This window comes from Narcine bancroftii, chromosome 11 (assembly GCF_036971445.1).
Source record: "Narcine bancroftii isolate sNarBan1 chromosome 11, sNarBan1.hap1, whole genome shotgun sequence".
Classification (NCBI taxonomy): domain Eukaryota; kingdom Metazoa; phylum Chordata; class Chondrichthyes; order Torpediniformes; family Narcinidae; genus Narcine; species Narcine bancroftii.
The window spans coordinates 11331862-11346047 of NC_091479.1; the positions used below are offsets into that span (position 1 = coordinate 11331862).

General features: G+C 43.3%; 1 protein-coding gene across 4 annotated transcripts in view; it reads right to left on the reverse strand.

Moving 5' to 3' along the window:
- Nucleotides 1–13911, reverse strand: part of csk (C-terminal Src kinase) — a 105248-nt gene extending 91337 nt beyond the window's left edge. For 2 of the 4 annotated variants that reach the window (XM_069902607.1, XM_069902612.1), the window contains exons 1-2: nucleotides 13819–13911; nucleotides 10139–10197 (exon numbers count right to left, since the gene is read on the reverse strand). The gene's annotated coding sequence lies outside the window, so the exon portion shown is untranslated. Of the gene's footprint in view, nucleotides 1–8670; nucleotides 8758–10138; nucleotides 10198–13818 lie in introns of all 4 variants that reach the window. The other 2 variants (XM_069902613.1, XM_069902610.1) reach the window with 2 other exon arrangements.
- Nucleotides 13912–14186: the final 275 nt, after the last annotated feature.

Below are 14186 nucleotides of genomic sequence, written 5' to 3' on the forward strand. Positions count from 1 at the left end.
AATCCCCAGTATCCAGAATTCAAGCAATTGGCAAAAAACAAAGAATAAATAAATAAAAGTTTAAAATTGTAAAAGTAACTAATCTGCGAAGCAACATCTTGGTGAAGATGGGAGCAAATATTCAGCCAGCAGAGCTCCCCATCCGCAGCAGCTGTTTGAATAAAGTTGTGTTTGAATAAAATGGCTGAGCCCAGAATGAAGTCTGCTAATGCCGCTCGCTGCTGGGGCCCAAAGTGTCTCCCTATCCTTGCCTAGTCAGAGTCTTTATTAGTATCAAGTACATTAGTAATTTACTTATCTAAATTTAGTGAAGGGGATTAATTATGACGGCAGCACAATTAGTAAAACAGTTCGAATTTAAATTTTGTAAGTTATCGGAATGATCTGATTAAAGTAAACTTTACATAATGAAGGATTGCAATACTGTCTTTTTTCCCAAATTGCTTTACATTTTTCACTGTCTTGTTTTATAAACTGCTTATTCTGAGTTAGGCAGTATTGTGAGAGTGAATCACATGGTAATCTAACAACCACACCATATCCAGGGCAAGGTGCAGCCACTGATAGTCCATTTTTCTACACAATCCTTCAGATACCCAACTGGAAAAATGTACAGATCATCCTAGTTTCACGCTCTCTTGCTACAAGATAAAAGGTAAACATTACATGTATTTTCAAGTGTGGACACATAATGACAGTGTCACTCATTTTTGCGTCAATGTCTTCTGGGTGGCAACTTGATGCAATTAGGGGCGCATTGAAAAGATGTAGACTGTTCATTATTTTTGCTCTTTTCAACAGAAGCTCAAGACTACAGGCCATTTTATTTTAAGAATCCAGACTATTTTGGCCAAGGATTACACAGGTTTTAATTATTATGTTTCAGTCAAACCTTAGAACATAATTAGAGAGCACAGATCTGCTTTCTTTATGAAAAAGGCTGAATTTTGTACGTACACCAATGTCATCTCGGGTAAAGAAATAGAGGCACTTGGCCACGAGTTTGACAGTAAAATTCTGTCCAAGATTTTAAAATCACACCCTGCCATCACTCCAAGTGTCGAACCAATTCTAATACCTTTTGAAAAATTATGGAAGATACTGATCAGCATTTCTGAACATTCTGCCACAGTTTAATCATCCATTAATCTCCTCTTCTAGACCTTTCTAGTAATACCTCATTAACAGTTATTCGAAGTATGATCTAGGCCATTTCCCTTTGGACATTCTGCACATCAATGCAAGAGCCAATGATCCGTTCCTTCAAATCACGGTACCAACATGTGCAAGATGGACAGGTTGCACCTTAACCAGAGTGGGACAAAAATCCTTGCTAATGAAGTTGGGGAAAATTTAAACTAAATTGGCAGGGGAAGGATATCAAGGCACTAGAAACCAAGAAAAACTTCAGGAGGCAGAACAAGGATATTAATAAACGTCAAGGGCATTCAAAGCAAAATTATATCTCTCTTAACAATGTAAGGAGTATAAATAGATCAACTTGTTTTTTTTTAAAACAAATTAACTGTGATAATGTGAACAGAGTTGGTGAAGAAGGTACCCTTGGACTCAAGAGAGATATAAATTTGATGGTGAATGGGCAGAAAATGGCAGATAGCGTTCAATCCAGATAAATACGTGCTCAAGATTATTTTATTGTCATGTAATAAAACAGAGAATGTAATATTACACAAAATTTCCTTTAGTCTGCCATAAGGCAGAGAAAGATATGCCATCAGCAGAAATTGCCCTGTGGTCTTTCGTGAAGAGTAATGAGGCTAGCACATACAGTTTACCATGAATGCCAAGGCCTTAAGGAGTACTGAACAGAGGGGCCTCAAAGTACCAGTCCATAGAAGTAAAGAGATTATGCTTCAACTTTAGAAAACCCAGTTCAGACTTCAGGTGGAGACCATGATCAACAAGTGTTACAAGATCAAACCAGCAACCACAAAGAAGGCCTAACACACAAGGGTAAAGATGAACAATTAATTTATTAACAAAAATTCACCTCCAAACTTTAATTCAAAATCCCCCCTTTTATAACAACGCAAATTTCTATAACAGTGTAAAACTAATAAATTCCCCAGCCTAAATATAACATATGTCATTAAAGTCCAAATTATATTTCCAACCAGCCCACAGAAAAACGGAGACACAAAACTCCGATCTCAACCGAAGCAAAGATCATAAACAAAATTCAGTTTGTTTGGTAAACAGAAGCCAAAGGATCTTGTGTGTGTGTTAAAGAGAGAGAAAAAACAAAATTCCAAGTTGTCTTGTGTTGCTTGCAGAGAGAGAGGAACAGTGGCTTGATCCGGATCGTTCTGGCTGCCTTTGGAATATTCATCCCTTTTAAAATGCCCAACATTCTAAACTGCCTCCCAGACAATGACTCATGCTTGGGCCTCCCAGTGGTGGTTTGTCTTCCAAGTCCAGAAATTTCTAGATCATCTGCACATGCCCAGTCCGTCTCCCACACTCTGCAGTCCACCTTCACCTTGGCTCTCAAAGGCAAACTGTCACTTTTCAACACAAAACCACACAACACATAGACCAATACACAACACAGAACTCTGTTACAGAGGTACAAGTATGAATGACAGCCTGGAGGCTGCAAAGGAGATTCATCCAAATGTTGCCTGGAATGGCGCAATTAAATTGTGAAGACTGGTGAAACTCATTCTTCTCTCCAAGGAGAAAAGGCCAGAGGGGACCCTACATAAAGTTGAGTGGCAAAGATAGATTACAAGAAATATCTCCCCACAGAGGAATACAAAACTGGAGGACAAGAAAGAAATGGAAATTGAATCAGAGGGAACATGGACATCCAGAGTGGTTGAAGCTATGTCATTGATAACATCTAAGTATCTAGATGCTTACACACAAGGCAATAGGGTCAATATGTTAAAATAAGGTGACACTCAACGGGTTAACATTGTAACCACATGACTAAGTACTTTTGTAAACGAAAAAAACACGATGCAAAGTGATCAGCAGATGCTCTGAGGTGATGCCAGTATCGTGGGTGAAGGTTATTAATTGACTGATTAAGGACAAAGTATTTTCTAAAGTGATCAGCAGATGCTCTGAGGTCATGCCAGTATCCTGGGTGAAGGTTATTAACTGACTGTTTAAGGACAAAGTATTCTCTAAAGTGATCAGCAGATACTCTAAGATCATGCCAGTATCCTGGGTGAAGGTTATTAATTGTTTGATTAAAGAGAAAAGAGTATTTTGTGTTGGGTTAATTACAATGGAATATCTTGTGAAAGCAGAAATTGTGTTAAAACAATGTAATTGCGAGAACTGACAAATGGCGTCACGTACTATGTTCAAATATCGCTATACTTTGGAGGCGAGGGGAGACTCCCTTGGAGCAGGACTTGCTACTTTGCGGGGCCTCTTGCTGCAACGGGGTTCTCAGGCTTGGCAAAGCAATAAAGGTGTTTCATATTACTTTCGCTGGTCATGGAAATTTATTTATGAGACCAGAGCAAGTCCGGAAGGGTGCCCATTAGTCAGCATGGATGAGTTGGGTCAAATGACCCATTTCCATGCTGTACAATGCTATGATCCTTACAATCTTAACAGGTTCTGAGAAGTAAATTCAGTAAACATCTAAAGGTTAAGGCAAATATTAAAGATTTGACCACTTTCGTATATGCATTGCATCATTAGTTTGTTTCATTCATATTTCAATTCATTGTTTTTTAAAAAAATTTCACTTTTAAATGATCATAACAGATTCTAATCAAAGAGAAGACAAATTATCCAAATGTCTAGCTAATCGTTACTGGGTAATAATCATGCATTGCTCAAAAGTATCAAGAGTTCTTTTAAAAGTCAAATATCACAAGTGAAATATTCAATAGGCGTGCTAACTTATCAAGATACAGAATAGCTTGTCTATTTAAATCTTCGTCCGCGAAGCCAAGCCAAAGATAATAATGCTGAGAAGTTAACTATTTTTAAAATATCCGAATACAGGAAAGTAACTTCACGCAGTTACGGTCAAGATCACAATCTGACAAGTGTGCAGTTGTTTCATTTCTTTTCAGTTTAATGCAAGAATTCTTGGCAACAGTCCTACTATGTATTAATCTCATATAGGACCTTGGTTTTCCAAAACTCATTTTTACAAAAGGCTCACTCTGATTACTCTCTCAGTTGATAACTGGACGATGAATAAAGCATCTGTATTGCAATTTCAGATCCAAATATGCACTTTTAAACCAAAGTTATGACTTCCACAATTAAAATGTTGAAACCAAGTTGCACTTAACATCAGGACAAGACAAGCAGTCCAATAAATACAGATGTTGTAAACCAAGAGACATGTTAAGCAAGTTTTCGTTCTGCAGCTACCTGAAGGAAAACTAGATTTAACATACCAAATGAAATTGCGACTCTTTCAAATGCTGCACTTGCCATAAGACAGAGCATAGAACATTACAGCACAGACCTTTTGGCTCATGATGTTGTGTTGACCTATATATTCCTACCAAAAAAGTACCGAACCCTTCCTACCTTGGAACCCTCTTTTTTTTCCCATTCATGTGCCTTGGCCACCGGGACTGTTCCAATTTGTTTCAAGCATGCTGTGGTCCAGCCCCTCCTGAAAAAAACCCAACCTCGACCCCAGGTCCTCGAAAATGTTGTTCTTCGCCAATTGTTGACCGACCTACACCGAAACAACATATCCGAAAGATTCCAGTCAGGTTACAAGGCCCGCCATAGCAGAGAGTCAGCAATCTGCTCCTCGCCACTTACTCAGAGAGCTCTGCCATTCTAATTCTCCCGAACATTAGCGCAGCATTCGATACTGTGGATCACGCTATTTTAATAGATCGTCTCTGGCAGAGGGTAGGTGTCGATGGCACGACCCTGAACTGGTTTAAATCTGATCTTAGTGATAGAGGACTTTCTCAGTCAACGTGGGCAAATTTTCATCCTCCTCTGTTATTCTTTCCTGCGGGGTCCCACAAGTACATGTTGGCAGTCCTGAAAACTAGAGACACTTTGTCCAAAGGGTTAATACTGCTGGAAAATGCAAGCAATTACCGAAACGTTCAACAACTGGGTAGAGGCAGGAATGAGGTAGGCAACATTACCGGTGCAAGTAGATGGTCTTGACTATAGTCTCAAATTAATTTCAAGTGACAGACAATCGAGGTTAGTTCCAGATCCTACTCGGGCAAGGGGTTAAAGTTTAACAATTTGAGTTTACACATTTATCAATCTGCCATAGATTATCAAGATAACCAAAATACAGGAAAAGTCCAAAAATCTAGATCACTCAAAAATCCGGACTTCTGGAAAACTCTTTTTAAATCTAGTGGGCTTTTGTGCGCGTGGGTGAGCCCCAAAGAGACACAGAAGTTGCGGAAATAAACAAATAAACATCTACCAGCATATTTTTTTGTACTTTGTATTTTATATGAAAAAAAATTTATCTGTTTCTTTATTCTCCTTAAATTTGATTTTTAAAAGTACTGCCTGAGAATCTGAACTGACCCAATCCCTGGATTTTAGGGCTTCTACTGTAGCATTCAAATTATTGCTTTAGTGAGCACATTTCCCAGCTACATCTGAGAATAGACCTTGCAATATACAGTATAAAAGAATAGGGGTGGGAAAAGAAACCAACTTGACCAGCATGAAAGAGAATGCGTATAGTAATGAATCAACGCGACGACACTTGCTCACAAGCATTTCATGGAAATGATCAAAGTCAAGGATTCATACATTTCACAAAATCAGTTTTATTTTGTTCTAACTGCAACCCCAGATGAACCAGAAATCCCATTCAAAGGATAATTCACGAAACTCAATTCAAAAACATTAAACACTCATCCAGTTAAGATAGTGAGTCTTCAACAGAATTAACTTCAAGGCATTTCAATAAATAGCAACATAAATCTCAGCATCAATCCAAATGCTGCAGGAGAGGCTTATTTTCTTGCAAAATTGCAAATGCAAGCAGCGAACATGACACACACTTTAAAAAGGCTTTGTACGTTAAACGATGAGAAAGATTAGGTTTAGCGAAATTAAACTGGAGCAGAAACCAGAAACAAAAGTAACCAAGAGTACTGTTAAAATACAAAAAGGTACCTTTCTCAGTACGTTCCACAAACATGACAAATGTTGAGATATGCTCCTAGCAGCCAAAATTAGTAATTATTTTTGCAAAATAGCAGTCCATCCTTGAAGTTTGTGACCCCTCTGCAAAAATTCTGTGTTTTCAAGTGTTTGTGTGTGACCTGCTCTAACAGATCTTTCCCAATTTATCTCCCAAACACCTCTACATTCTCTGTCGCACAAGTTACATTCAAACTTTCTTCAGAGGATTCTTTTCTTTATTATTTGATATACCTTTGGCCAAAATAGGTCGCAAATCCCGATCTGTCTACTTTGATGTAACTGGTTTACTTGGCAGTCAAGTATGCTGATGCAGGGCTTGCATCTGGTGTAAAAGAAGCAAGCACACAACAGCTGGTCTAACAATTAAACTGATGCTTTTGTTTTGAACTATAGGCTTTCAGCCCTCCCCAATCTTCGTAAATTGAAATTCTGAAACTTCCAAGGGTAATTTAACCACGCAGATATGAAAATGAACAAAACAGGAGATAGATCTTTCAAATTTGCCCTGTCCAAAATAACACCACATCTTAATATTAAAACCAAAACTTGAGGGGGCAAGAGTTCCCGAAGAGCCTCCGGCACTGAAGGCTTCCTGATTGTATCAGAGGCTTGGACCTGGAGCTCGATGGATCGAACGGATATGGGTGCAGCTGCAGAAGCGCTGGAGGCAAATCCACGGACCACTCAGTGACTCTGAACGGGACTCTCTTTCTCTTGCTATAAGGGGTTCCAGGCAACACTAATGGCGACTCTTTATCTGTATTCTATTCTCTGGATTATTAAATAACAAAGAAATTTTGAATCATTTTCTTTAAATATTGAACTGTTAATTACAAAGATTAGTCATCCAGAGTGTTATTCACATAAAAGTCTTAGAGAGGACAAAACAGGCTCAAAGGCACCAGGGAAACTAATGCAAATGAATTTTACCCTGACAAATATTAATTTGGTTCCTCCACCAATATCCTCACGCAAAAGCATTTCCACCCCGCAGCATTTCATTGAAAACTAAAGTTAAACTATTACACGTGGATCAAGAATGAGGCCTCAATGACTAAATGAATAGAAGCTTGTGTTGTAGCTGGTATCAGACGATTAATTGAACATGCAAATTTAGTGTCTTCTGAATTTTTTTTAAAAATGCAGATTTTTAAAAGTTTTTTTTACAGAAGGGTGCTGTCTGTAAGGAGTTTGTACCTTCTCCCCATGTCTAGTTGGATTTCCTTGGGGTGCTCCAGTTTCTTCCAACCCTTCAAATTGTACAGGGGTTGTATGTTCATTGGGTGTAATTGGACGGCACAGACTTGTGGGCCGGAAGGGCCTATTACCAAGCAGTATGTTAAAATTTAAGTACTGAGCTTTTTTTGAGAGAGTTTTACAAACGCATGGAATTAAACCAGTGGCTCTCTTTTTAGGATCCCATAGGTGCTCTGTGGTTAGTAAGGGATTTCTTAAAGCAGTATGTGAGTGGAAAGAAAAAAAGTTGAGAACCACTGGATTAAACAAAGCAATCAGCACACTGCTATTCCATTACATTAAGACTGGTCTGAGTTTTGGCCTCAGTTTCACTTCTCTTCTCATTTCCTTGACCCTCAAATCCTAGAGAGTCAAATTTGTGGTTCAACTCTGAGGTCACACAATTTACAGCATCCCAGGAGCAGAGCTCGGAGTCTTCACCTGGTTGTTCAATCACTCAAATAATCTACAGACAAATCAAAATAATTTTGTGCGTCATTCCCAGAAACAAGCAAAGCTCACAAAAGTTTTAGATGGTGTTATTTAGATCAGCAATCTATTTGCATTGCTTAGGTGAAAATATAGAACACAACAGATCCTATTTACAAAGCTTCAAGGGGCATGGGAAATCTTAGAGATCATTAAGGGTGCAATGCACACAAAATACAGTCAAGGAACCAAAACATTCCACGAGAAATGCATGCAGATTCAGTATTTGATACAGTCTTGTCTAATTCTGCACAAAAAGGTCTAAGCATGTAAGAACACATCAAGTGCAACCTCCAGGCAAGAATGGTTGCGCAGACACGCATGATCACAAACAATCGTCTTCAGGTAGAAGCATGCTCAAGGTTACCTGTCGTAAGTATTGATACATCTAAACCCCCCCTCCCCCAATACACAGAACAGAGGACATTCCAAGTTCCGTAATAAAAATTTTAAATTTGAATTTAAAATAAAGAAATTGTTGGAAGGCACCTGGGGGAGGGGGGAGGGGAAGGTGGGGAATGATACACACATGAAATATTTCCTCCTTCCTGTTCCCAACAACAGATGAGATGCGATTGGTTGAATATTTTCATCGTTGGAAGTGAAAGCTCAAGAGAAAAATAGAGTTGGAATGGTTTCTGGTTTTTTAAAAATTAGAAGTTACAAATTCAGCAGGTTTACACATTTGTTGGAATCAGTTTAAAGTAAAAGAAAATACAAAAGCGGTTCAATTGGACAAGACGACTTCAATGTAATCGACCACGTATATCTATTATTGAAGACATGAAAAAAACTTACTATGCTATCACATCCACCCAAGTTCTGGCACAGTACTCAATGTACCATAAAGCCACGTAGAAGTCATCTTGAAACCCTCAAAAAGCACTAAAAAAAATAAATAAATCAGGGGTCGACTTGTATGCCAGACACAAAAATGAGACCTTAAATACAGCTAAAAAAAAAATGCTCAAAGCAGATTCGATGGACAAGATGACCCAAAATATAACCCGACCTACCACAAATATCCTTAACTCAGCAGAGGCGCTGGATTTCTAAACTTTTAGCTTAAAACTTGCTTCATACTTCGTCATTTGGCTGGAGGCTCCATGGTAACCACCACCTTCTGGCAATGTCCAACAGCTCAGTCGACGCTATTGTTTTGGGGGGGGGGTGGGAGAAGGGGGCGGACGACCCAATATATGATAAAACCATGAAAATGGGCACCCGACTGATCGGAAGGTCTACTGATACGCCGAAACATTCAAAATGAAGTACGTCTGCTGGAAACGTACTTTTTTCTGCACTTCCGGGAACCAGATCACAAATTTGCTTTCCAATTCAAAGTTTCAGATGGAAGTTTAAAGTTTTAAATTGCACTTGTAAACAAATTAACGAATAGATGGTTTACCCCATTTAAGTAGATTTTCACTAATTGGGACAATGCACAAATTTATTGTGTACGTGGCCATTCAGCTGCTCGTCAGAACCAGAAAAGCAAATGCAAAGCTGCAAGTGGGAAAAAAAGGGCAATGTAAAAGTCACAAGATACACACATAACTTTGCAATATGTCGTTTCAAAAAAACCTGCAGAAAAATCTACTTTACTGGTTCTCTGTAACCACGATTAGCACTGGAATGGCCATTTGAACTCTCCAGATCAGAGATAATTCTACAATAAACCATATAACAGCTTCACTCTGTTGTAGTACCAATTTTATGTAGTGAATTTTGCGATCAGCCACAAAGAATTCTACAGCATGAATCGAAAGCAGTTTACAAATATGTTCAGTTTCTCTGGCATTGTATTTTTCCAACAATCATCATCTATTGACTTTCGTGTTTCATGTGCATTAACATTAGCCCCATAAATGCATTTTAACATTCAGCATTGATACCACAATCTCAATACTTGTTCACAGATTTTCAAGGTCCATCTACCACAGGAAATTTCTGGTGATGGGTCTCAGAAAACAATCTAGCAAAAGGTGAAAATTTAAACCCCAAGTCAAGAGAAGTTCTGACAGAATAACAGGGAAGGTCTCAGCTGGTAGAGTCCGCAGTCAAATTGACAATTAATGTAATTGACAAAGGACCTTGAAGAGATCGATGTTGTCTGCAGAAGTTCCAATTCCCTGATTAAATGGGGTCTGGGGGTGGAGGAGAGAAAGCAGAGGGGCAGGGAGAAAACAATTCAGCAGTAACCGAAGAATTTGTATTTAATTTATGCAGTTCTAGGGAGAGAGTAAGGGAATGAAAGAAAACAAACCTTGCCTTCATACAGTGTCTTTCATGTTGCTTTCAGATGTCTCCGAGTTCTTTATGGCTCTGGAATTACAAAATAATCACTGTTCAAAGATGAAAATGCAATGATTTACACATAAAGCTCCTGCAAACACCCACATTACATGATCTCGTATTGATCTTTAGAGTAAATATTGGTCAGGACCAACCTTGCTCTTCTTCCAAATGGTGTCATCCATCAGGCTTCATTTGCTCTCGTTCACCTCCTTGCCACGCACACACCTTCCCTTTCTGTGCAACACTAAACCTGTCCATGGGCTAAATTTCCCTGGTTGCAGCTTCAGGCCAAATCGACAGGTTAACCATTGCTCTTAAAGATGCTGTCTGACCTACTGAGGGCATATGTCTTTATGACAAATCAAGCAGTGTGCCTTTGCGAACTGTACCAATCTAGATTCATTTCCAACTGGAATGGAGGATTGCTAACTTTAAAATGTTACATCTTACACAGATTATAAAAGAATGTTAACTAGAAAATAATTTGATTATGCAAATAAAAGTTCCTCATCAAAGAGCAGCTGCTTGTTAAGCAGTTCAGAAAAAAGAATTAAAGCAAATCTTAGTCGGAGGGTTAACTCTCGTCATCTCTGCTCCGCAATAAACAGCTATTAATTACATCTCACATAACATTCATTTCACAAAATACACAAACTTCCTGCCTATTACATGCTTTGGAACTGTAGACATGTACAACACAAAAGGCCTTTTAGACATTACATCTGGACTGGCTTATTGAAACAACTATCAAAAACATTCCCCCATTTATTTGCTTGAATTTCTGTTGGCAGAAGTAATGGCATCTACATCCAACGTAACCTGGTGGCCAAAACGCCAAAAATTAGGAACGAAAACAAGAAGAAAACTCAACCTTATCTTCTCACTGCAGGTTAAGAGCAATGGCCTGATCACTAAATCACAAAAGTAAAATTGAATTACCCTTTTTAATATTTCATGCTGTGAAAAAAAAAACATTTTTCTTGTTGCAGGACAAATTATGCCAGCAATCGAATAGCATTAATTCAAGGGAAAGGCCAACTTTAAAGCTGCAAGACTTGACAATTATCACCAGGAATTCCAAGTTTTTAATCTGTAGTTTAAGATTCTCAATAGCTACAACTCCCAAAACTGTGTCATCATTTCGCTAAAGTAATGTTGCAATTCAGTAAGACTGAATTCCAGACTGGAATACTGCTTCATCAAACATTAAGCAGCCAATCATTCCAACCCCTTTCACACGTCCCAAACCTCATCCATTGAGAGAAAGAGATTAAGCATAAATGTGACAACCTCAAACCTAATAGCATGAACATTTTTAAATTCTGATTTGAGGGTACTGCCACCTGCTATCTGGCCCACTGTCCTGTTCTCACTTTTCTCTAACCTTCAACACCAGACCTCCCTCCCTCTCCTAGGGACCCCGCCCTCTCCTAGGGATCCCTCCCTCTCCTAGGGATCCTTCCCTCTCCTAGGGATCCTTCCCTCTCCTAGGGATCCCTCCCTCTCCTAGGGATCCCTCCCTCTCCTAGGGAACCCACCCTCTCCTAGGGAACCCACCCTCTCCTAGGGAACCCACCCTCTACTTGGCTGTCCACCTCTCCCACCTTCGATCCAACACCCTATCACTTCTTGGCCCTTTCTCAGCTCCTTTTGCCCTTTATTTAATTAATATCACCCCCTTTTTACTTTTGCCTCCAAAAAGTTAAGACCTTTTCTATCCAGGCTTGGCGCAACCAATGCAAGCATGCTATGGGGAAAGACCAGCGTAGAGTCTCATCGCCAGGCACTGAAGGACTGAGACCAATAGAAGGCCCTCAGAAAAGAGAGTAATGACAAGGTGCCACCGTAGTGGCAATGGTGTAAATCATCGACCCTCGTGGGAGCCACAGCACATTCTGCAGGGGGGGGGGGGAGAGAGGAGGCAACAAAATGAAGTCGGACCACTGGAGTCTCCCTCCCCATCAATGCGATCTACTGGGAGCATTGTCCAAAGAGGGCGGACAGAATCTCTGAGGACCCTTTCCACCCTGCAAACAGCGTCTCTCAGCTGCTCCTGTTGTGAATGAGATCCAGGAGGATCAGAGCCACCACGCTGAGGAACAGCTCCATCCCACAGGCATCGCGAGTGCCGAACGACCGAAGGAACCGCTCACACCAGCCTCACGTATTTACAAAACAAATATTTATACGAATGAACACCTGCCTGGCCTCCATAACTGCAGGTCTGTATGTGCGCTACGCCTGGTGTTTTGCACCGACGACCAGAGAACCAGAAGCATTTCACCAGGTGGCACTTGCGCAGTCAGATGACAATAGATGTGAGGTTTTTTTTAAAAAATCACAAAATATTTGATGCTGTCAGCAGGACACAGGAGAAAGCAACTAAATTCGACTGTTTCACAGGGGAAGGAGGGGGTCAAGGAGCTTCATGTCGTCAGAAGGGCAACCCAAAAAAAAAGATTTGGGAAAGGCTGATCCAAACAGAAAAAGAATCTAGAAGGTGTCCAAGGATGGAAATGCCTGGACATAACACTAAGGGTGCCAGGAGACGGAATAGTTCCTTTCAACCAGATAACTTTATTGTGAGCAGCCTCCATGTGTTTATGGATGTGCCCTGCCCCAGAGTTTCACCACCTGGAGCTAATGGGGCCCTTGCCATTGGGCCCCTAAGGCATCAAGTTCCTGGAGATGCTGCCTGACTGACCCCCACCACACCCCACCCACCCCCTCCCTCCACGCCCCCCACCCACCCCCTCCCTCCACGCCCCCCACCCACCCCCTCCCATCACGCCCCCCACCCACCCCCTCCCTCCACGCCCCCCACCCACCCCCTCCCTCCACGCCCCCCACCCACCCCCTCCCATCACGCCCCCCACCCACCCCCTCCCATCACGCCCCCCACCCACCCCCTCCCATCACGCCCCCCACCCACCCCCTCCCATCACGCCCCCCACCCACCCCCTCCCATCACGCCCCCCACCCACCCCCTCCCATCACGCCCCCCACCCACCCCCTCCCATCACGCCCCCCACCCACCCCCTCCCATCACGCCCCCCACCCACCCCCTCCCATCACGCCCCCCACCCAGCCCCTCCCATCACGCCCCCCACCCACCCCCTCCCTCCACGCCCCCCACCCACCCCCCTCCCATCACACCCACAACCCACCCCCTCCCTCTCACCCCCACCCACCCCCTCCCATCACGCCCCCCACCCACCCCCTCCCATCACGCCCCCCACCCACCCCCTCCCATCACGCCCCCCACCCACCCCCTCCCATCACGCCCCCCACCCACCCCCTCCCTCCACGCCCCCCACCCACCCCCTCCCTCCACGCCCCCCACCCACCCCCTCCCATCACGCCCCCCACCCACCCCCTCCCATCCACCCCCCCCACCCACCCCCTCCCATCACGCCCCCCACCCACCCCCCCCAATGGCTTCAACCCAGTGCACAAATGGCCAAAAACAACTGAAGGAGGCCGGAGCCCGAGGCTGAAGGGCTGGGAGCGGGAGGCAGGGCCCTGTCCCCCCCCCCCTCTGACGGCCCCCTTCCCCGCCCCCGCCCGGCCTCCCGGCCCTGTCCTCTATCCTCCCCCCCGATCCCGATCCCGATCCCGATCCCGATCCCGGCTCCGGTTCGCACTCACCTCCCCCCGGGCGGCCGCCGACCGCGTCCTCTCAGCGCGCAAGGCAAAGGCTTCTATCGCCCGCCCGCCCAATCCGCCTCCGACCAATCCGGGGCGGGCTCCGCGCCTCTGACCAATCCGGGGCGGGCTCCGCGCCTCCGACCAATCCGGGGCGGGCTCCGCGCCTCCGACCAATCCGGGGCGGGCTCCGCGCCTCCGACCAATCCGGGGCGGGCTCCGCGCCTCCGACCAATCCGGGGCGGGCTCCGACCAATCCGGGGCGGGCTCCGCGCCTCCGACCAATCCAGGGCGGGCTCCGCGCCTCCGACCAATCCGGGGCGGGCTCCGCGCCTCCGACCAATCCGGGGCGGGCTCCGCGCCTCCGACCA